We start from the raw sequence: 23,027 nt of genomic DNA on the forward strand, positions 1-23,027 counted from the left end.
ACCACAACAAACCGTATTCAAATAGAACCCTGTGCATTTCATTTGACCCTCACATTTATCTCTCTGCCTCAGACACACTTATTATTCCACAATTACACCCGCTTCGAGTGAAAGAACTTTCATTCCAGGCCATCAAGAATTATTTACAGTGATGAGATTAATTGTTAATCTGAACTCACTGCTGTTAATTTAGAGATCTCTGATGTAACTTGTGCACAGGAAGATCCAAAGAACAGAGGCAGTTTCAAAATTCAGTTCAGAGTTTATGATAATTGTTTTCTGTATGTGTGTGTTTCTTGTTTTAATGTACAAACTGAGGCTGGAATATTGGTGGCACTGTAAGATCCCACAGGCAGCAATGTGATATTGGCTGAATGTCCCCTCACTCCTCTGCAGAAAGTGATCATGAACTCCCTCAGTCCCATTTTTCAAGCTGAAGCTTTTTTATATTCAAGGCCTTGGAGCCTTCTTTGCAGTCAATGAGCTATTTTCAAAGAGGTTGACCATTGTTACAAGGCAGGCAAATGGCCCAGGACAGTGTGTGTACAGCAAGATCCCACAGCAGCTGCACTGTGAAGCTAATCAATGAGACACAGACCTTCCCCTGCCTCCATCCTCACACCTGCTGTGAGCCCCTTCCCCCAAATCACCCAACAAAAATCCCCACACATTACCAACTCTGTCTGTGTGCATTGTCCCAAGTCTGGAGAATTCCCTTCACTTCCCTGGAAAGATGAAACTCTCTCTTAACAGTGAGACAACCTTGAAAGCAAGTTCTGCAGCAAGATCGCACAATGTGCAGTTCGCAGTGTGGAGTGTGTTTTACACCGTTTAATGGAATGTAACCCTCAAAAGTGTGAGCTGATACACTTTGGAAGAAGTAATTTGACAAGGAAGTACTCAATGAATGTTCGGACTATAGGAAGATCCATGGTAGAAGTTGACCTTGGCGTATTTGACCACAGATCTTTGAAAGCAGAAGGGCATGTTAGTAAGGTGCTGAAAATTGCATATGGGACACTTGCCTTTATCATTCGAGGCATAGATTACAAAAGCAGGGAAGTAGTGTTGGAATTGTCTCGAACTTTGGTGAGGCCCAGCTGGAGTACTATGTGCAGTTCTGATCGCCACATTATAGGAAGGATGTGATTGCGCTGGATGGGGGTACAGAGGAGATTCGCCAAGATGCTGCCTTGGATGGAAGATCAACGTTAAGAAAAGAGGTTGGGTGGGCTTGGGTTATTAACGTTTGAGCAGAGAAGAGTGAGGGGCAACCTGATCGAGGTAGACAAGATTATGAGGGAAATGGACAGAGTGGATCAGGAGCAACTGTTCCCCATATCTGAAGGGTCAGTCACGAGGGGACAAAGGTTCACGGTGCGGGTAAGGAGGTTTGGGGGCGGGGAGGGGTGTGAGGAAATATGTTTTTGCCCAGAGGGTGGTGACGGTCTGGGATGCGCTGCCTGGGAGGGTGGTGGAGGTGGGTTGCCTCACATTCTTTAAAAGGTATCTGGATGAGCACTTGGCACAACATCACATTCAGGGCTATGGGCCAAGTGCTGACAGATGGGGTGAGGTGGGATTTTAAGTGTTTCTAATGTGACAGTGAAGACTCGGTGGGCCGAAGGGCCTCTTCTGCTCTGTATGATTCTATTATTCTATAACCTCTCATTATTGGTTGTCCTCATTCTCTCTCACTCTTTCCTTCCCTCCAATTCTTCCAATCCGCCAGAAACATTGAAATGGAGAGAGAGAGAGAGTTCCACAGAGAGAATCGTCTAAAGCTGAATTAAAATGCCGGCCTGCTCCATCCTGCCCACCCCCTGTCCCCTCTCCGTCTCTAGAAGCCGCTCAACTCCCTCCTTCAGTTTGGGAAGCGGCTGCTGATTGTTTCAGGACAATTTGTTAATCCTCCCAGACTATCTGACAGGTTTTGAGTGGAGCTGCAGCTAGTGACCACACACTGAAGACTCTCACATCCTGTCTCTCTTTCTCAAATGCTGTCCCTCCATCACCATCTCTGCTTTGACCTTCCACTCCCCTCGGGCCTCCCTCTGTCTCTGCTCCACTCCCTCCTTCTCTTTTCTCCTCCGCCACTATCTCTCTCACTCATTGTAAAGATGGATGTTCTTATCTCGGGCCAGGTCTTTGCAACCACACTCACCACCTCTTTCTCCATCCCTCCTTCTAACTTCCTATTTCTGTCCATATCTCTGCTTCTTTCCCTCTCTTTCATGTGCACTGTGTTGAAAGGAGCGATGCAATATTTCTGACCCACATTGCCAATAACCTCAATTCATTTTGCTGTGAGGGGGTGGGAAGAACCACCTTATCTGGGGGTCTCCAGTTAGGAGTCAGTGCCCAGCTTCCTGTCTCTGGAGAATAGCCTCAGTCAGAGCCCTGAGATTCCTTATTTACACAAATCAATCAATAGATCGATTAATTTATTCATAAATATCTACTGGGAGGCTCATTTTAAAAAGTCTACCAAAGGAATGGACACAGCTTGTTCCCAGTTGAAAGAGGGGAGTTTATCTCTTTCTGTCACTGAGGGGATATATATCCAAACTCAGAATTCACATGGCGCTGGGTGGAGGATTACACCAAGCACGAGGCTGGGGGAATGAAATGTCTCCACCCCCCCCCCCCCCCGCCCACCCACCCACTTTGTCCTCTCTGGATGTTGTCACTGTGCTGCCCATGGTGTCATGCTGTGCTTAAAATCCCCACAAAGAAAGCTGGAAAGGGAGAGGGAGAGATTCTGGAGGGAGGTGAACAGAAAGCGAGATGGAGAGAGCAATACTGGGGTGAGATAGAGAGAGATGGGGTGAAACAGGAGGATAGAGAGAACAATTGGAGAGTGATAGGGAGATATGGAGTAAAGATTCCATCTCTGCCCCTGTTGGGTCTAATTGGGAAACCCGTCCAGTCTGAATTAATCCTGGAAAACAGATCAGATGAGAAATGTTATCTCTCTGAAATATTTGAATGATCAGAATTTGCAGATTTACTCCATCAAAGTGAGAGATGTGTAATTCACAGCTTCCTGTCCCCCAGTCCCTACTTAACCAGCGGTGTTACATTGGCTACTTTCCAATCTGCAATGTTAATCTCTAACACAACTCCTCCAACAACACCGCCACCCCGGGAACCCCATTGGATTGATGCTGAAATTCTCTCCTTCCTGTCGTTTCATACATGAGAATGTTCACTCAATCATTTCCCGCCTCTTGTCCCTTTTTCACTGACAGTTAATTTACTGGGAATTGTGATCCTGAGTCGGGGAAAGTGTGGCCTCTCCACCTGCACCACTCGCTACCTGGTGGCCATGGCAGCGGCGGATCTGCTGTTCATCATCATTAACCCCATTCTCACCATGATAAATGATTATTATTTCCCGCTGAGTTTCCTGGACCTTACCTCTGTGTGTCGTGTTCACACTGTCCTGCTGCCTGCAGCCAGAGACTGTTCAGTCTGGTTCACCCTCACTTTCTCCTTTGATCGATTTGTGGCCATTCGCTGCCAGAAACTGAAAACGAAATATTGCACCGGGAAAACTGCGGCTGTGGTTCTGGCAACAACCGGCCTCCTGCTCTCTGTGAAAAACATCCCCCGGTACTTTATAATGGAACCTCAGGGGACAATGGACAATGTCCAGTTGGGCTGTGGGACAAAGACAAGCTATTGGACTGATCCTGGCTGGGTTGGATTTTCCTGGTTTGATAAGGTTTTAACACCATTGCTCCCATTCGGTTTAATCCTGGTGATTAACGCTCTGACAGTCAGACACATTTTGGCGACCAGTCGAGTCCGGAAGGGACTGAGGGCTCAGAGTCAGGGAGAGAATCGCAGAGACCCCGAGATGGAGAGCAGGAGGAAGTCAATGATTTTACTTTTCAGCATATCCGGAGCTTTCATTCTCCTCTGGGCCGTGTTTGTCATAAAGTTTTTATATGTGAAAGTGAAAGGATTAATTTACGCCACTCTTCCTGAATTCTCATTTCAACAAGTCGGATACATGCTGCGGGATTTAAATTGCTGCACAAACACATTTATTTACACGGTGACTCAATCCAAGTTCAGGGAGCAGATCAGGATCGCGGTGAAATATCCGCTCACATCAATTATTCAATTAATGAAGAAACAAAACTGACTGACAGCCAATCACAGAGCGGGATTATTTCGTCACCGCGTCAGCCAATCACAGAGCGGGATCACTAAATCACCACCTCAGCCAATCAGAGAGCGGGATCACTAAATCACCGCCTCAGCCAATCAGAGACTGGATTGCTCACAACGCCTCAGCCAATCAGAGACTGGATTGCTAACTGACCGCCTCAGCCAATCAGAGCCCAGATCGACTACTGCCCGAAACAACCAATCAGAATTGCCGCTCACTTTGAATGACAGCGGATGAGCCAATCAGAGGCTGAGCTTTCTGACTGACAGCCGTGTCAGCCAATCAGAACACCAGCAGCTAACCCCCCCCCCCACCAGAGCAAATCCGAGAGTGACAAACACTTCAACCAATCAGGAAGCTGGTGTCAGTGTGTGAGGGTCAGTGTCCATGTGTGTGTCACTGTGTGTGTGAGGGTCAGTGTTCATGTGTGTGTCAGTCTGTGTGTGAGGGTCAGTGTCCATGTGTGTGTCAGTGCGTGTGTGTGAGGGTCAGTGTCCATGTGGGTGTCACTGTGTGTGTAAGGGTCAGTGTCCATGTGTCTGTCAGTGTGCGTGTGAGGGTCATTGTCCATGTGTGTGTCACTGTGTGAGTGAGGGTCAGTGTTCATGTGTGTGTCAGTTTGTGTGTGAGGGTCAGTGTCCATGTGTGTGTGTCACTGTGTGTGTCAGGGTTCAGTGTCCATGTGTGTGTCAGTGTGTATGTGAGGGTCAGTGTCCATGTGTGTATCAACAAAAACAAACAAAGAACAAAGACCAATACAGCACAGGAACAGGCCCTTCGGCCCTCCAAGCCCGTGCCGCTCCCTGGTCCAAACTAGACCATTCTTTTGTATCCCTCCATTCCCACTCCGTTCATATGGCTATCTAGATAAGTCTTAAACATTCCCAGTGTGTCCGCTTCCACCACCTTGCCTGGCAGCGAATTCCAGGCCCCACCACCCTCTGTGTAAAATATGTCCTTCTGATATGTGTGTGAAACCTCCCGCCCTGCACCTTGAACCTATTACCCCTCGTGAACGTCAACACCGACCTGGGGAAAAGCTTCCCACCGTTCACCCTATCTAGGCCGGTGAGCTTGAAGTCCGTGGTGGGGAAGTTGTTGGAGAAGATTCTTAGTGATAGGATGTATGCGCATTTAGAAGGGAGTAAACTCATTAACGATAGTCAGCATGGCTTTGTGAGAGGGAGGTCATGCTTCACTAACCTGGTGGAGTTTTTTGAAGAAGTGACCAAAACTGATGACGAGGGTAGGGCCGTGGATGTCGTCTATATGGACTTTAGTAAAGCGTTTGACAAAGTCCCTCATGGTAGGCTGGTGGAAAAAGGTTGGATCACATGGGATAAAGGGGGATGTGGCTAGATGGGTGGAGAACTGGCTTGGTCACAGAAGACAGAGGGTGGGAGTGGAAGGGTCTTTTTCTTGCAGGTAGTGAGGAGCATTGTCAGAAGCTACAGAAGGATATGGATGAGGGGAGACTTAATAGAGGTGTATAAAATTATGAAAGGCATAGATAGGGTGAACGGTGGGAAGCGTTTCCCCAGGTCGGTGGTGACGTTCACGAGGGGTCATACGTTCAAGGTGAAGGGGGGGGGGGGGGAGGTTTAACACAGATATCAGAAGGACATATTTTACACAGAGGGTGGTGGGGGCCTGGAATGCGCCGCCAGCCAAGGTGGTCGAGGCGGACAAACTGGGAACGTTTAAGACTTATCTGGACAGCCATATGAACGGAGTGGAAATGGAGGGATATAAAAGAATGGTCTCGTTTGGACCAGGGAGCGGCGCGGGCTTGGAGGGCCAAAGGGCCTGTTCCTGTGCTGTATTGCTCTTTGTTCTTTGTTCTATGCCTTTCATAATTTTATGCACCTTTATTAAGTCTCCCCTCATCCACCGTCTTTCCAGAGAGAACAACCCCAGTTGACCCAATCTCTCCTCATAACTAAGCCCGTCCATACCAGGCAACATCCTGGTAAACATCCTCTGTACTCTCCCCAAAGCCTCCACGTCCTTCTGGTACTGTGGCGACCAGAACTGGACGCAGTATTCCAAATGCGGCCGAACCAACGTTCTATACATTTGCAACATCAGACTCCAACTTTTATACTCTATGCCCCGTCCTATAAAGGCAAGCATGCCATATGCCTTCTTCATCACCTTCTCCACCTGTGACGTCACCTTCAAGGATCTGTGCACTTGCACACCCAGGTCGCTCTGCGTATCTAAACCCTTTATGGTTCTGCCATTTATCGTATAGCTCCTCCCTACATTATTTCTACCAAAATGGATCACTTCGCATTTATCAGGATTGAACTCCTTCTGCCATTTCTTTGCCCAAATTCCCAGCCTATCTATATCCTTCTGTAGCTCCTGACAATGCTTCTCACTACCTGCAAGTCCTGCCAATTTTGTGTCGTCTGCAAACTTACTGATCACTCCAGTTACACCTTCTTCCAGATCGTTTACATAAATCACAAACAGCAGAGGTCCTAATACAGAGCCCTGCGGAACACCACTAGTCACAGGCCTCCAGCCGTAAAAAGACACTTCCACTACCACCCTCTGTCCTCTGTGACCAAGCCAGTTCTCCACGCATCTAGCCACCTCCCCCTTTATCCCATGAGAATCAACATTTTTCACCAGCCTACCATGAGGGACTTTGTAAAACTCTTCACTAAATTCCATATAGACGACATCTACGGCCCTTCCCTCGTCAACCATTATGGTCATCAGTGTGTGCCAGTGTGTGTGCGTCTGTGTGTGTCACTGTGTGTGTGTGTGTGTGTGTCAGTGTGTGTGAGGGTCTGTGCCCATGTGTGTGTCACTGTGTGTGTCACTGTGTGTGTGTCAGTGTGTATCACTGTGTGTGTCAGTGTGTGTGTGTCAGTGTGGGTCACTGTGTGTGTGTGTGGGTCAGTGTGTATCACTTTGTGTGTGTGTCAGTGTGTGTCAGTGTCAATGTGCGTGTCAGTGTGTGTCACTGTGTGTGTGTGTGTGTCAGTGTGATTCACTGTGTGTGTGTGTGTGGGTATCAGTGTGTGTGTGAGGGTAAGTGTCCATGTGTGTGTCAGTGTGTGTGTGTGTGAGGGTCAGTGTCCATGTGTGTGTCAGTGTGTGTGTATCAGTGTGTGTGAGGGTCAGTGTCCATGTGTGTGTCAGTGTGTGTGTATCAGTGTGAGTGAGGGTCAGTGTCCATGTGTGTGTCACTATGTGTGGAACAGTGTGTGTGTCAGTGTGTATCACTGTGTGTGTCGCTGTGTGTGTGCCAGTGTGGGTCACTGTGTGTGTGTGTGGGTCAGTGTGTGTCACTGTGTGTGTGTGGGTCAGTGTGTATCACTTTGTGTGTGTCAGTGTCAATGTGCGTGTCAGTGTGTGTCACTGTGTGTGTGTGTGTGTGTGTGTGTGAGTGTGTGTCACTGTGTGTGTGTGTGGGTCAGTGTGTATCACTGTGTGTGTGTGTGTGTCAGTGTGTATCACTGTGCGTGTGGGTCAGTGTGCATCAATGTGTGTGTGTGGGTCAGTGTGTACCACTGTGTGTGTGTGTGTCAGTTTGTGTCACTGTGTGTGTGTGTGTGGGTCATTGTGTATCACTGTGTGTGTGTGGGCCAGTGTGTATCACTGTGTGTGTCTCTGTGCATCAGTGTCTATCATTTTGTGTGTGTGGGTCAGTGTGTATCACGGTGTGTGTGCGTTTCATAGTGTGTCACCATGTGTGTGTGTGGGGGTCAGTTTGTATCACTGTGTGTGTGTGTGTCAGTGTGTGCCACTTTCTGTGTGTGTGGGTCAGTGTGTGTCACTGTGTGTGTGTGTGTCAGTGTTTGTCTTTGAGTATGTGGGTCAGTGTGTACACTGTGTGTGTATGTCAGTTTGTATCACTGTGTATCGCTGGGTGAGGATCAGGCAGATGGAGTATAACGTTAACAAATGCGAGATTATTCACTTTGGAAGAAATAATAGCAAATTGGATTATTATCAAAATGGAAAGAAATTACAACATGCTACTGTGCAGAGGGACCTGGGGATCTTTGTGCATGAGACGCAAATACCTAGTCTGCAGGTGCAACAGGTGATCAAGAAGGCAAATGGGATGTTGGCCTATATCGCAAGGGGGATAGAATATAAAAGCAGAGATGTCTTGCTGCATCTGTACAGGGAGGGCATTGGTGTAATGGTGAAATAGTGAAAATTTACAAACCTCAATTGGTGGCCGGCAGGAAGGCCATTCATGAGGCAGGAAAGCGTCCGCATCAATCACTCTCCCACCTAAATGCCTTCCCCACCAGCTCCAAACTTACCGCGGGAAAACGCATTGAGTTCCACCCAGTATTTTAGTGAGGGCATGTAAAGAAAGGACAATTCATTTTTAAAAAAGGATCAAAGAAATTAAAGGAAAATATCCACATTGTAAAATTGCGCAGACCTTTTATCTGAAATCACAAATGACCAGTTTCTTTTGTTGTTGGAACTTTGGAGTTGATAGGAACTGTAGGAGGAGGAATTTATTTGATTTGATTTTGATTTGATTTATTATTGTTACAGACATTAGTGTACAGTGAAAAGTATTGCATCTTGCACGCTATACAGACAAAGCATACTGTACATAGAAAAGGAAAGGAGAAGTATGTAGTGTTACAGTCATAGCGAGGGTGTTGAGAAAGACCAGTGTGATGCGAGGGGGTGGGGGGCAGTCAAAAGTCTGATGGCAGCAGAGAAGAAGCTGTTCTTGAGTCAGTTGGTAATTTTCACATGTGGCAAACACAACGGGACAGGCCTGGTTTCCATAATGCCTGTGCTTATGGTTTTATCAACTGGGAACAGCAGAAGTCTCTCTTTCTGCCTTCTATTAACCTGATCTGATAAATGAAACACATGGAACGCAATTTGTGCTTGGTTTTGGTCAACTTGCGGTTTGCACGCACTGAACGATTAACTTAGCTGCGGAAATTATTACAATTCACAAGAAGTCGAATCTCCAGTGAATACAAAGGCATCACATGCTTGATTTATGTGCGCAACTGACATAAAAGCTGATTAGCAAATACCTTGTCTGGAGAACACCAACTATTATGACATGCTGTCGTCTCTGCTTGTTCATTTTCCAATGGAGATTGTTCGTGCTACAAACCTTATTGCTTTTGCCAGCAGCATGGTTCACCGCGCGATGGGGAAGAAGGAATGGAAAATGTATAGTTTTATTCACCGTAAAAGGATCAACAAAAGGATCTTGTGTATGTATAAGGGAGACTGTCACTTTCCATCCCTGGAATACTCGCTGCGTGACGAGTGTGCAACCTAATTGTTTGTGAACAGAATTCCCACTCACCTGAAGAAGGGGCTTGGAGCTCCGAAAGCTTGTGTGGATTTTTGCTACCAAATAAACCTGTTGGACGTAAACCTTGTGTTGTTAAACTTCTTACTATGTTTACCCCAGTCCAACGCCGGCATCTCCACATCATGACCTAATTGAGAAGCAGAGGTGAATGCCAAAAGTGCAGAAAGCATTTATCACAGACATATTCATCTACTCTGGAAAAAGGGACACTTTGAAATGGATGATGTGGTCCACTTTATCAGAAGTGGGCAAAGCTATCATCTACATGATTAGATAGGGAAATTTTGGGGTAGGGAGGAGGTGTGACATATTCACTCTTGCATTCAAAAACATACCAACGAAAGTCATATTGTACAGGATTTTGTAATGCAGCCATAGATTGTCATGTGGGTAATATTTATCTCTGTTGTTCAAAGCTGTTCTGCACACAAGTGATGAGGTTATTATTAATATCTGTTCTAAATGCCTGGTGCAATCGTGATATCCATCTCTGTCCCTTGGTTAGGTTGCACACAGTTGGTATTCCAGTGATGCAGAGCCATGGTCTCCCTCAGACTCACACAAACTCCTTGCCGACTGCCTCATTTTCACCAAAACACATGAATTGGGAAATTGTGACTTTTTTTGTTTCACCTGTTTCAGCTCCTTTAAAGATGTTATATAAATGCAGTTCTTGTTTAATTCCTTCTTTTCTCAAGCCCATGCTTGTTCTCTTCGGAGCGAGGCGAGCTGTGCCCAGCTTCTAATTTGACCTTTTACTCTTATTCTATGCTTCTAAAACTTCATTCTAACTCTTTAAAACTCTCTAACAACGCTCGAATGCAATTTCTCATAGGTTTGGCGACACCCTAGCTATGACTGTAACTCCACATTTTGAATTCTCTCCTTTCCTTCTCTATGACAGTATGTTTTATCTGTATAGCGCAAAAGAAACAATATTTTTCACTGCATGTTAATACGTGTGACAATAATAAATCAAATAAAATCTTTTGTTTTACAATTTACTCCCTCCATTGTAATTACATTTTCTTTCTTCCCAACTCTGTCTCACATTTCGTAAAAAGTTTAATGTCATTAGGTCCCTTTGCCTTTTGCACGTTCTTTCGCTCTTTCTCTCTGCCTCTGTTTGTGTATTTTCCTGTGGATGTGACTTGCTCCCTCTTGCTGCTTGTCCCTGCTTGTCGGTACATCTGTCTTTTTTTCATCATCTCTATCTTCTATTATTGTTTCCCTTTCTCGATTAATTCCTTGGTCACCTTTGCTGTCAAAATGTATCTTTCTCTCTATCCATTCCCCTTTGTCATTCCACTTCTTTCCCTTTCTTCCTTACTTGTTCCCTACCTCAGCCTTTCCCACTGTAGGTGGTCTCTCACCTGCCTTGATGTGGATCTGGGTGACAGATCATCTGGTGCCATTCATGACAAACTGGGATATTTCCACTCATGAATGGGGCAAGGATATAGCCAGAAGATTCTTCCTTTTGCTATCAATTGGCAACTTTGCACGATATACAATCCCGACAGTGCAGAAGGAGGTCATTTGGTCCATCGAGTCTGCACTAACTCTCCAAACGAGCATGTTACCCAGACCCAGAATCTGCCCTATCCCCGTGTCCCCAAGCATTTAGCTTGCGAATCCCCCTAACCTACAGATCTTGCGACACATCTCATTTTTTGCACATAAAACTGAACATTAGTCCTCTTTAACTCGATACAATCATAGAATCCCCACAGTGCAGAAGGAGGTCAATCGGCCAATTGAGCTTTAACCAACAACAATCCCAGCCAGGCCTTGTTCCCATGTATTTACCCTTCTAGTCCCCCTGACACCAAGGGGCAATCTAGCACGGCCAATCCATCTAACACTCACATATTTGGACTGTGGGAGGAAATCGGAGCACCTGGAGGAAACTCAGGCAGACCATGGGAGAACGTGCAAACTCAACACAGACTGCCACCCGAGGCCGGAATCAAACCCGGGCAGCAGTGCAAACCACTGTGCCACCCACTTCAGTGGAACAGTTCAGCCACTCCTGTCGGCAAGTGGTGAATGCCATTCATAGTATTCCAGAGTCCTTGATTCCTGTGAGGTTTCTGTTTAATCGCAGTCCCAGGCCTTTCAAATAAATGCCCAATGACAACAGATACGGAAGGCCAGAAGCAGCAAACCTGTGGTCCAAAATACTGATACAACATTCCAAAGAAAGTGCTGCAATCCTTCTCACATCATCATAGTTCACACCAAGTCTGTCTCCACTGGCCAACATTCAACCAGACCTGAATTTGACATTTTCAAATTCCTCCATTGTCTCAGCCCTCACAATCTGTGTGACCTCCTCAGCCTCTACAACCCTTTGATATTTCTGTGTCGTAACTTTTGTGCTTTCCTGATTTTGATTTCTCTGCCATACCTTTGGCTCTGATATGGAGATGCCGGCATTGGACTGGACTGGGCGCAGTAAGAAGTCTCACAATACCAGGTTAAAGTCCAACAGGTTTATTTGGTAACACTGAGCTTTGGGAGCGCTGCCCCTTCATCAGGTGAGACTCAGCTGATGAAAGGGCAGCGTTCTGATACCCTTTGGACACCTCGGCCGGAAGGTCAGGATCTGGGAGAGAAATCCTGGGCCCTGATGCGTCTCCTTTGGATCAGTCCATGAAACCATATTTGCAAGACACTCTTTTTTCAGGCGGATGGTCCCTTTAAATGCTACAATGGTGTCCAAATCTTTTTCTTTTCAAAGAGACTCCAAACGTCAACCAAATTATCTGACTGGTGTAAGGCCTGGAATTCGCCCCTTAAACTTCTCTGCCTCTCTAATTGTCTCCTTCAAGTCACTCCAAATAAAACCTATTTATTTGATCAAGATTATGGCCACCTGTCCCACGAGGTGACTCTGTCAAATCTTCCTTGATAACCCTCCTGTGAAGCATTTTAAAATGTTTTACTATGTTATAGATGCTATGCAAATACAGCTCATTGCAACCAGCATTGGGATTGCGACAGCATTATGGAGCGGAGGGTGTGCTTGGTCAATGTAAAGATACAGTATGAAGTCTCACACCACCAGGTTGAAGACCAACAGGTTTATTTGGAATCATGCGCTTTCGGAGCGCTGTTCCTTCATCAGGTGAGTGTAAAGGTAGAGGAACAGGAGGGTTTTGAGGATCTTGTTTGAGAGCACAGGTATCTCATGAGGTTTCATGGTGATAATGGAAGCTGGAAAATGCCTGTAAAACATTCACAATGTTGTATTTCAGAAGTTGCAATGCAATGCCTCACATTCTCCAAATTTGTCACTGATGCAGAACATTTACCTGTCGACCTACGTTATGTAGTGTGCAATGACTCAATCTGACTGAAGGGGGAAAATCTGGCTTCTCCAGGAAAAGTTTTGGGAGGGAATTCCAGAACGTAAGGCCCAGGATCCTCAGTGCCTCTGAGGATGGAACAACCCCAATAAAATATGGGAGGCACTACGATGCAGAATATCTTTGGATAATGTTCTACATAGAAGCATAGTCATTACGACGGCTTGGTGGCACAATGGTTAGCACTGCTACCTCACAGCGCCAGGGACCCGGGTTTGATTCCAGTCTTGGGTCACTGTCTCTGTGGAGTTTTCACATTCTCCCCATGTCTGTGTGGGTTTCCTCCAGGTGCTATAATTGCCTCCCACAGTCCAAAGATGTACGGGTAAGGTGGATTGGCCATGCTAAATTGCTCCTAGTGTCAGGGGATTAACAGTAAATATGTGGGCATATGGGAACAGGGCCTGGGTGGGATTGTGGTTGGTGCAGACTAGATGGGCCGAATGGCCTTCTTCTACACTTTAGGGATGCTATGATTAAACTCAAAACTGCAAGGATTCAAGGGCACACCAACAAATATGTAAGAAACTGGTTGAAGGCCAGGAAACAAGGAGTAATGGTGAGAGGAGATATGTCATGGTGGGGAGAAATGCTGAGTGATGCACCTCAAGGGTCAGTGCGAGGACCCGGGGCAGAATTTTCCATTTTTGAAACCAAGGGTGGAATTCTCCCAAGCCGCCTGTGGCAGGTTTGATGGTGGGCTGTGCGGAGAATGTGGCAAAAGCCAAAGGACTGGATTCTCCAATCTCCACCATGGCTCGGATTCTCCAGTCCTGCTGCTGTGAATGGAGAATTTGGCTGAGTGCCAAATTCTCCATTCTCACTGGCAGTGGGAGCGGGACGTGAACAGCCAGAGAAATTTGGCCAAAAGGTTGGAAACCCATTTGAAATATGGTGCCACCTATGGTATGGTTGTTGGGACTGGTACCTAATGGAATTCCCATTTGACAGGCACTCCATGCACATTGGGCCTGGCACTTAATAGCTACAGGACTGATAGTAACACTGAATGTGAAAAGGGGCAGAGATGATGTGGAGTTGCCGGCGTTGGACTGGGGTGGGCACAGGAAGTTGTCTCACAACACCAGGTTAAAGTCCAACATGTTTATTTGGTAGCACGAGCTTTCGGAGTGCTGCCCCTTCATCAGGTGAGTGCAGGATTTGTTTCACAAACAGGGCGCATATCGACACAAACTCAATGACAAGATAATGGTTGGAATGCGAGTCTTAACAGGTAATCAAGTCTTTACAGGTACAGACAATGAGAGTGGAGAGAAGGTTAAGCAAAGTTTAAAGAGGTGTGAATTTTCTCCAGCTGGGACAGTTAGTGAGATTTTGCAAACCCAGGCAAGTCGTGGGGGCAGAGACAGATACTCGAGTTGATTTCTTTTTAAGGTCGAATGGAAGTACCAATAACCAGGTGGATCACTGGAAAACAGTCAACTCCTCCACAGAGCAGTAAATTTAACAAGGTGTCAAAATCCCAGCTCTATCCAATGTTGCTCAATTGCCTCATCAATTGCTTATTCATTGACATTAACAACTGCAGACACTCCACCGAGTACGGTCTAATGAGGTGTGAAATGGTTTTCAAACCCTTTCGCTGCTGAACAGCTAAAAACGTTTGGCTCCATTCTGGCCGGTTAACTCAGGTGGTTAGAGACTGGCACTAATAACACCAAGGTCGCAGGTTCGATCCGCATATGGGCCAAAGTGTTGATGTATGTATGGCTCCTGTTGCATCCAGTTCCAATACCTTTGCTCGGTAAGAAGTCTCACAACACCAGGTTAAAGTCCAACAGGTTTATTTGGAATCACCAGCTTTCGGAGCACTGCCACAGTGAGCCGATCCACGCCACAGTGAGCTACGGGCAGCCCTCCTCGAGGTCAGTGGCGATAACATTTTCTGCATAATCCGATCAGGTGTGGTGCAGGCATCAGATAATGACCATGAAAAGTTGTCACTTTGCTGTAAAAACCACCTAATGTCCTTCCGAGTAAGGAAGCAATGCCCTTACACAGTCCCAAATCCAAAGCGTGAGAGTTGACAGCTAATGCTCGGGACACGCAATGCTGGGGCATAAATTCTGCCCTGTCACTGCTACCCACATCCCTGGCAAAGAAAAGTTGTTATCAGTACATTGTCATTAATGCACCCTATCCAATAACTTTCGGGTGACACGGTGTGACACAGTGGTTAGCACTGCTGCCTCACAGCGCCAAGGACTTGGATTTGATTCCCGGCTTGGGTGACTGTTTGTGCGGAGTCTGCGTGTCCTCCCAACATCTGCGTGGGTTTCCTTCCAGTTTCTTCCCACAGTCTGAAAGACACGCTGGTTCGGTGCATCGGTCTTGCTAAATTCTCCCTCAGGGTACCCGATCAGGCGCTGGAGTGTGGCCACTCGGGGATTTTCACAGTAACTTCATTGCAGTGTTAACGTGAGCTTAGTTGTGACACTAATTAATGAACTTTAAAATCTTCACCTCGCCTACTTGTTTACCTGAAGTTGATGGCAAGCAAATCTATCCAAGGTTGCAATTTGTTCTGCTGGCGTCACCAATGTGAAGTCTATTAAAATATATCCCACAAAATGCAATTGATGTTGACAGTAGTTTTCTCTTCATCTCAATTTGCTTTATTTATCTGATAATTTCATCTTTTAAACAGTTGATTCTAATCTTTGTTGAGTTATTTTCTTTACTCAGTTCCAATTATTAGTTAATTTGTTTGGGAATAATGTCGGGGGAGCTCTGCTACTGACTGGCTCTTCCACTTCAAAGAGTACAAAGAAGGCTGTTTGTATTTTGTATAGAGATAAATAACAAATAATACTGTAGGTAATTTTCCAATTGGTGTGAACGGTGATGATGATGTACAGAAAGTGAAAATAGAAACAAGGAAGAGATGCAGCAGTGTGACTCTTATTAGGCCTCAGTGTAAATGGGATGAGCAACCCAAGCCGGGAATCGAACCTGGGTCCCTGGCGCTGTGAGGAAGCAGTGCTAACCACTGTGCCACCGTGCAGTGGCAGGTTATATTTTAGAACTGAACCTTCTGGGGCCACACACCTTGTGCCAATTTGGCAACTTCAAAATTCAACTAAAACGGCAACTGATTCCTTTAAGAGATGACACTATACTATCCAGTAAGAAGTCTCACAACACCAGGTTAAAGTCCAACAGGTTTATTTGGAATCATGAGCTTTCGGAGCGCCGCTCCTTCATCACCTAATTAACATTAACCTGGCGTTGTGAGACTTCTTACTAGACCAGCCCCAGTCCAACGCCGGCATCTCCACATCATGGCTATCATACTCCTTGATCAGGTGACTCACCTGAGAAGGAGCAGCGCTCCGAAAGCTCGTGATACCAAATAAACCTGTTGGAATTTAACCTGGTGTTGTGGGACTTCTCACTGAGATCAAAGCTTAGTGCAGTGGGTAAAATGGACTGACGTATGTGGAGAGATTGACCAGGTTAGGATTGTTTTCACTGGAGGTCAGATGAATGAGGGGGGGATCTCAGATAGACTTATATGAAAAAGATTTGTCTCGACTTGTGTTCCACACAAGTACTAGATAGTTCCATGGGTACGATGGGTTTAGAGGGATATGGGCCAAATGTGGGCAATTGGGATTAGCTTAGTGGTTTAAAAAAAGAAAGGGCAGCATGGACAAGTTGGGCCGAAGGGCCTGTTGCCATGCTGTAAACATCTATGACTCTAAGTAATTGTTCATATTCCACAGGCCTTCAGAAGTTGCAATAGCATCGTATTTAAAACCAAGGACATTTCAAATAATGGGACTTCAGTTTTTAGATAGTGTAATTCCTATTGCATAGAAAACTAGTTCCAGTGATGCAATGTATTTAAACACCAAAATTATTTGTTTAGCAACAAAGATATTGATGTGTGAAGCCGATGACAACCATTTCAGAATATACATTTGTACTTGGGTATTAGCTGCCAGCTAAACACTTTACATTAGCATAGCAAGATTGATTCAATGGCCCTAACGTCACCAAGACAGATGAACTCATTTGAATCGTTTTGTCAAAAGCCACAATAAAGGCTTTAAACAAAAACATTTTGCTGTAAACACAAACAATTCCAAAGCTGAAATTAAGGGTTGAATCCAATTGTTTAATCATCTCCTCTTGGCACAAAGACAATGGTATGAAGTAAAAGAGACTGAACAAAACCATCACAGTACAATGCATTTAATGCAATGAGGTTTTGATACTCAGTTTGCAGATCTTTCTGAGATGCAGATTAAGTGAGACTTATTGTGCCGATGAAAATGTTGCAGCAGCATTGTAAGAAGAGTATTGAACAGGTGAGCCATGAATTTGCAGGATTGGAATAGCAGAGCAAGGGGCACTCCCGTTCCTGATGTTAGTTTTACCTTTCTTTCACCCCTCTCTAATACAGCATCAATATCTTCGTCTGTAATGTCGCCCTCTTCAGAAGCAAATACGTGGGTAGCACCGTGACGAATCATCTGCAGCATTTCATCTTTCCCCAGCTTATTGAGATTCTGATCGACTAACCTTCCTGAAAGAATTCAGTCTCGATGTTAAGAAATTGTAAAGAACAAAGAAAATTACAGCACAGGAACAGGCCCTTCGGCCCCTCCAAGCCTGCACTGACCATGCTGCCCCGATTGAACTAAAACCCCCTACCCTTCCGGGGACCATATCCCTCTATTCCCATCCTATTCATGTATTTATCTAGACGCCCCTTAAAACTCACGACCATATCTACTTCCACTACCTTCCCTGCCAGCGAGTTCCAGGCACCCACCACCCTCTGTGTAAAAAATTTGCTCACACATCTCCTTTGAACCTTGCCCCTCACACCTGAAACCTATGCCCCCGAGTAATTGATTCTTCCACCCTGGGAAAAAGCTTCTGACTATCCCCTCTGTCCATGCCCCTCATAATCTTGTAGACTTCTATCAGGTCGCCCCTCAAACTCCATCATTCCAGTGAGAACAAACCAAGTTTCTCCAACCTCTCTTTATAGCTAATGCCCTCCATACCAGGCAACATCCTGGTATGTAGGGCATTAAACTTGTAGTAATGCAAGAGACGGGTTCACATGTTAATAAATAGACACACAAGGGCGATAGTGGAAACTATTGAGCAAACTTTGTTGCACAGCGTACTTTAACTGGCCGTTCACACTCTGTGGAAGATTGCGAGGGTTTCATGTTCATTTTTGCATTTTTTCAGACCATTTCACCAAACGTCAGGAACACATATGCCAGATTGCACAGTTCCAGGTGGTAGGTCCTAACCTACTGTAATGATGATTAATTTTAAAATCATTGACGATTAGAGAAGTTAGCTGTGAAAATATTGAAGTTTAATTTTAAAATGTTCTGCGGTATTTGAAAAAGGACAGGTTAGTGACGGAGTATCCAATGCATTCACAATCCCCAACACAAAGTTTTAACATCCGTGCCATAACTCAGTCGGAGAAAAGAATGCAAGATAAAATTCTGGAGTGAGGGCTGGGAATGATTGACACTTCTCATGGTACCACAAAGTTTCACCGATGCCATTTAAAGTTAATACCTCAAAGCACCGAAATATACTGGTAAAACTTTAAGAAACAACAAAGAACGACTAAGAAAGCGATAAAGAAAGGAAAGATAGGTTCTAAAGCTAGGCGAGCTCTAAATATAAAAAATGATAGTAAAAGATTTTACAAATATATAAAAAGGAACAGAGTGGCTCGAGTGAATGTTGGCCCCTCAAGGATGAGAGGGGGGATTTAATAGTGGGAAATGAGGAAATGGCTGAAACTTTAAATACGTTTTTTGTGTCGGTCTTCACGGTGGAAGACACAAATAGTTTACCGAATAGGAACGATAGAGGGTTGGTAGGAGGAGAGGTACTCAATACAATTCATGTTACAAGGGAGGCAGTGCTTGTTCGACTAACGGGACTGAAGGTGGACAAATGCGAGGTTATTCACTTTGGAGGAAATAATAGCAAATTGGATTATTATCCAAATGGAAAAAATTACAACATGCTGCTGTGCAAAGGGACCTGGGGGTCCTTGTGCATGAGACGCAAAAACCCAGTCTGCAGGTGCAACAGGTGATCAAGAAGGCAAATGGGATGTTGGCCTATATCGCAAGGGGGATAGAATATAAAAGGAGAGCTGTCTTGCTGCATCTGTACAGGGCATTGGTGAGGCCACAGCTGGAATACTGTGTGCAGTATTGGTCCCCTTATTTGCGGAAGGATATATTGGCCTTGGAGGGACTGCAGAAAAGATTCACCAGGTTGATACCAGAGATGAGGGGTGTTAATTATGAGGAGAGACTGAGTAGATTGGGTTTGTACTTGTTGGAATTTAGAAGGCTGAGGGGGGATCTTATAGAGACCTATAAGATAATGAAGGGGCTGGATCGGGTAGAGGTGGAGATATTCTTTCCACTTAGAAAGGAAGCTAAACTAGAGGGTACAGCCTCAAAATAAAGGGGGGTCAGTTTAGGACAGAGTTGAGGAGGAACATCTTCTCTCAGAGGGTGGTGAATCTCTGGAATTCTCTCCCCACTGAAGTGGTGGAGGATACCTCGTTGAATATGTCTAAATCACGGATAGATGGATTCCTGATCGGTAAGGGAATTATGGGTTATGGGGATCAGGCGGGTAAGTGGAACTGATCCACTTCAGATCAGCCATGATCTTATTGAATGGCGGGGCAGGCTCGAGGGGCTAGATGGCCGACTCCTGCTCCCATTTCTTATGTTCTCCCTATGCAGTTCCCACCCAAATAACAACCAACTACAACACCCACCTTGCTGAATTACAATAGAGTCCAGTCTAAGTTTCATTTCAGCTTTTTCCACTATCCTTTCCTCCACAGCGTTGTCAGTTATAAATCGGAATACTCTGACTACTTTTGTTTGACCAATTCTGTGGTGGCGATCCTAAAAAAAGAACACAATTAAAGTTACATGGCAGATCCACACAATCAAGTAACAATTTCAATTAACATTCCTCTACATTCAGCTGTAAAGACACCACATTCATATATTTTCCAGCAAACATTGTTTCTATAATCAGAAATGCAAGAATTTCAAACAAAAACTGTGATTATCAAAACCTTAACATGAGGATAGGGAATAAATCAACTTCCTAGAAATCTCCAAGCTGACCATAAGCTGGCAAAGATATGATGTTTGGATGGCTATCTTCTGCATGTTTTCACCCTCTCTAATTACTCAGTCAACATCAACAATTGTTGCAGCAGGGGAAAACAAAGGAAGCACCTGGACCTATTTAATTATTTCTCAGATGCATTGATTGCAATCCAGTAACTGGCTGGTGGATCAATGAAACAATTGAGAAACTTGCCACTTCACACTGGAAGGTAATTAGAATCACCACTGTGTTTGTGAATTGGAGTCAAGAACTGACAGATGCCCTTCCCTGAAGCATATTAGTGAAGCAGCTGAACAATTGGGGAGCCCTGCTCCCTTTTGCTGCTCACTATAAACTTTAATTCAAACTTCGCAAATGAGTGAGATTTGAATTCATAAGCCCTTGGTACACGAGGCGATCACGAAGCAGTTATTAAAATCCGTGCATCAGTTGTTTTGTGTTAAACTGAATCACGGAAGGCAGTTCCTGACAGTGACACCTCAGCATTACTGAAACTTAAAATGGATTTCATTTCCAAACTCTCAATTGGATTTGGAAGTTAATTGGTGAGGAGAAACCAGATGCCGAGTCAGCTGAAATCATCCCACGCCAATTCTGAAAATAACCGCACGCTCCATTCAAATAAAGAGAAGCAAACTGAAGGCCTTTGCTGAAATATTTCCACCAGTTCAGTTGAGTGGAGTTTTAAAGAAACCATGGGAGCAACACACGGCAGATTTGAGGGGGTATCAGTGGCAGTAAAATACCAAATGCCGCTTGATCAGTGCACTTGGATGTGAAAACCAGCGACAATAGTTATATATTCAACAGTACGTGGGTTTCAGATCACAAATAACTAATCGCTCAGTAACTTACCATAGCTTGGAGGTCCACCTGAGGGTTCCAGTCTGAGTCGTATCTGCCGAGGCTAGAATTATACCAAGACCCCCAGCGCGTGTGCTTAACATGAAGATAAACTTTGAGCTCCCAGGACTATTGAAAGTAGAAATAGAATCCTGGAGGGATGAGAGAGAAAAGTTAAGCCAGAATTGAACAAACGATTGGGACCAATCTTTTTACTAATTGTTGGAAAGTTTCATTTTTAAAAATACAAATAGATGCTAGATTCAAATTGAATATTCATATTTCTTGTTTGAAAACCTTGAGTCAGTTTTGTAACCTTAAGTCTAGAATTCGTACTTAGATAATAGCGCCTCAGATCAATTTAAAAGGTGAGAACTTTGCTCAAACAAACTCAGTTTTGAAAGCACAGGGCAAGAAACATACTTGTCTCTCCTCATGCGCTGTCTGTCCATCCAGTCTACAATCCTCGTAGTTTCTCCACATACAATAATCTTCCAAAATATCCAGCACCCTGGTCATCTGGCTGAAGATCAACACCCGAGAAGGTGTGGAAAAGAAGATCATTCATCAGGGTAATCGGTTGATCGGTAGCCAAGAACATAGTGCAGATACACAAGTGCTTCAAAAACCTACATCTACTGATGTGGATAATGGAAACCAAATTTCAGTGGTAACATGCAGGATGTAGAGTCATCTAGTAAACTAGTTATATTACAGGAGGCATAAATGAACACAAATAACCAGCTCCAATTTTATAAGTCATGCAATGTCAACTGTCCATGTGACCCAGCTGCCTTGATTGATGGGAATGATTTCAAAGGGTTTATAATCCAGGTGGATTCAAAGTGCTGCAGTTTGGGCAGCAAAAATTAAACCCGAATCAAAAAATAGCTGCAATCCCAAACCATGTAATTATTCCATTCACCTTCTCCCAACACGTGAGCCCCCAATTTTCAGAATATTTGGCTCCTGTAACTATCCCCACGGAAGGAGGATGGGGCCCATCAAGCATTGGAGAGGCCTGTGATCCAACTCTCCTCATGAAGAATATTTGATGCTAAATCGGCCAGTTTTTGGGAGCCCCCAGCCCCAGTGGATGGTGTGTGGCAGTCCAGAATGACTAAAACAGGATGTTATTTCAGATCAATGCACACTATTGTTTTAAACAGTCACTACAGTGAAGGGCAAGTCGTGCCTCACAAATTTGATAGAATTTTTTGAGGAGGTAACTAAGTGTGTTGATGAAGGTAGGGCAGTTGATGTCATATACATGGATTTTAGTAAGGCGTTTGATAAGGTCCCCCATGTTCGGCTTATGATGAAAGTGAGGAGGTGTGGGATAGAGGGAAAGTTGGTCGATTGGATAGGTAACTTGCTGTCTGATCGAAGACAGAGGGTGGTGGTGGATGGAAAATTTTCGGATTGGAGGCAGGTTGCTAGCGGAGTGCCACAGGGATCAGTGCTTTGTCCTCTGCTCTTTGTGATTTTTATTAATGACTTAGAGGAGGGGGCTGAAGGGTGGATCAGTAAATTTGCGGATGACACCAAGATTGGTGGAGTAGTGGATGAGGTGGAGGGCTGTTGTCGACTGCAAAGAGACATAGTTAGGATGCAAAGCTGGGCTGAAAAATGGCAAATGGAGTTTAACCCTGATAAATGCGAGGTGATTCATTTTGGTAGGACTAATTTAAATGTGGATTACAGGGTCAAAGGTAGGGTTCTGAAGACTGTGGAGGAACAGAGAGATCTTGGGGCCCATATCCACAGATCACGAAAGGTTGCCACTCAGGTGGATCGAGCTGTGAAGAAGGCCTATAGTGTGTTAGCTTTTATTAACAGGGGGCTGGAGTTTAAGAGCCGTGGGGTTATACTGCAACTGTACAGGACCTTGGTGAGACCACATTTGGAATATTGTGTGCAGTTCTGGTCACCTCACTATAAGAAGGATGTGGAAGCGCTGGAAAGAGTGCAGAGGAGATTTACCAGGATGCTGCCTGGTTTGGAGGGTAGGTCTTATGAGGAAAGGTTGAGGGAGCTAGGGCTGTTCTCCCTGGAGCGGAGGAGGCTGAGGGGAGACTTAATAGAGGTTTATAAAATTATGTAGGGGATGGATAGAGTGAACGTT

At 45.0% G+C, this 23,027-nt stretch overlaps 1 pseudogene; it reads right to left on the minus strand.

Annotated features, from left to right (window-relative positions):
• Nucleotides 1-16,952: 16,952 nt before the first annotated feature.
• The window catches only part of LOC144484365 (SWI/SNF-related matrix-associated actin-dependent regulator of chromatin subfamily A member 5-like), a 128,326-nt pseudogene continuing 122,251 nt past the window's right edge, over nt 16,953-23,027 (minus strand).

The sequence above is a fragment of the Mustelus asterias genome, unplaced genomic scaffold, assembly GCF_964213995.1.
Source record: "Mustelus asterias unplaced genomic scaffold, sMusAst1.hap1.1 HAP1_SCAFFOLD_101, whole genome shotgun sequence".
NCBI classification, from domain to species: domain Eukaryota; kingdom Metazoa; phylum Chordata; class Chondrichthyes; order Carcharhiniformes; family Triakidae; genus Mustelus; species Mustelus asterias.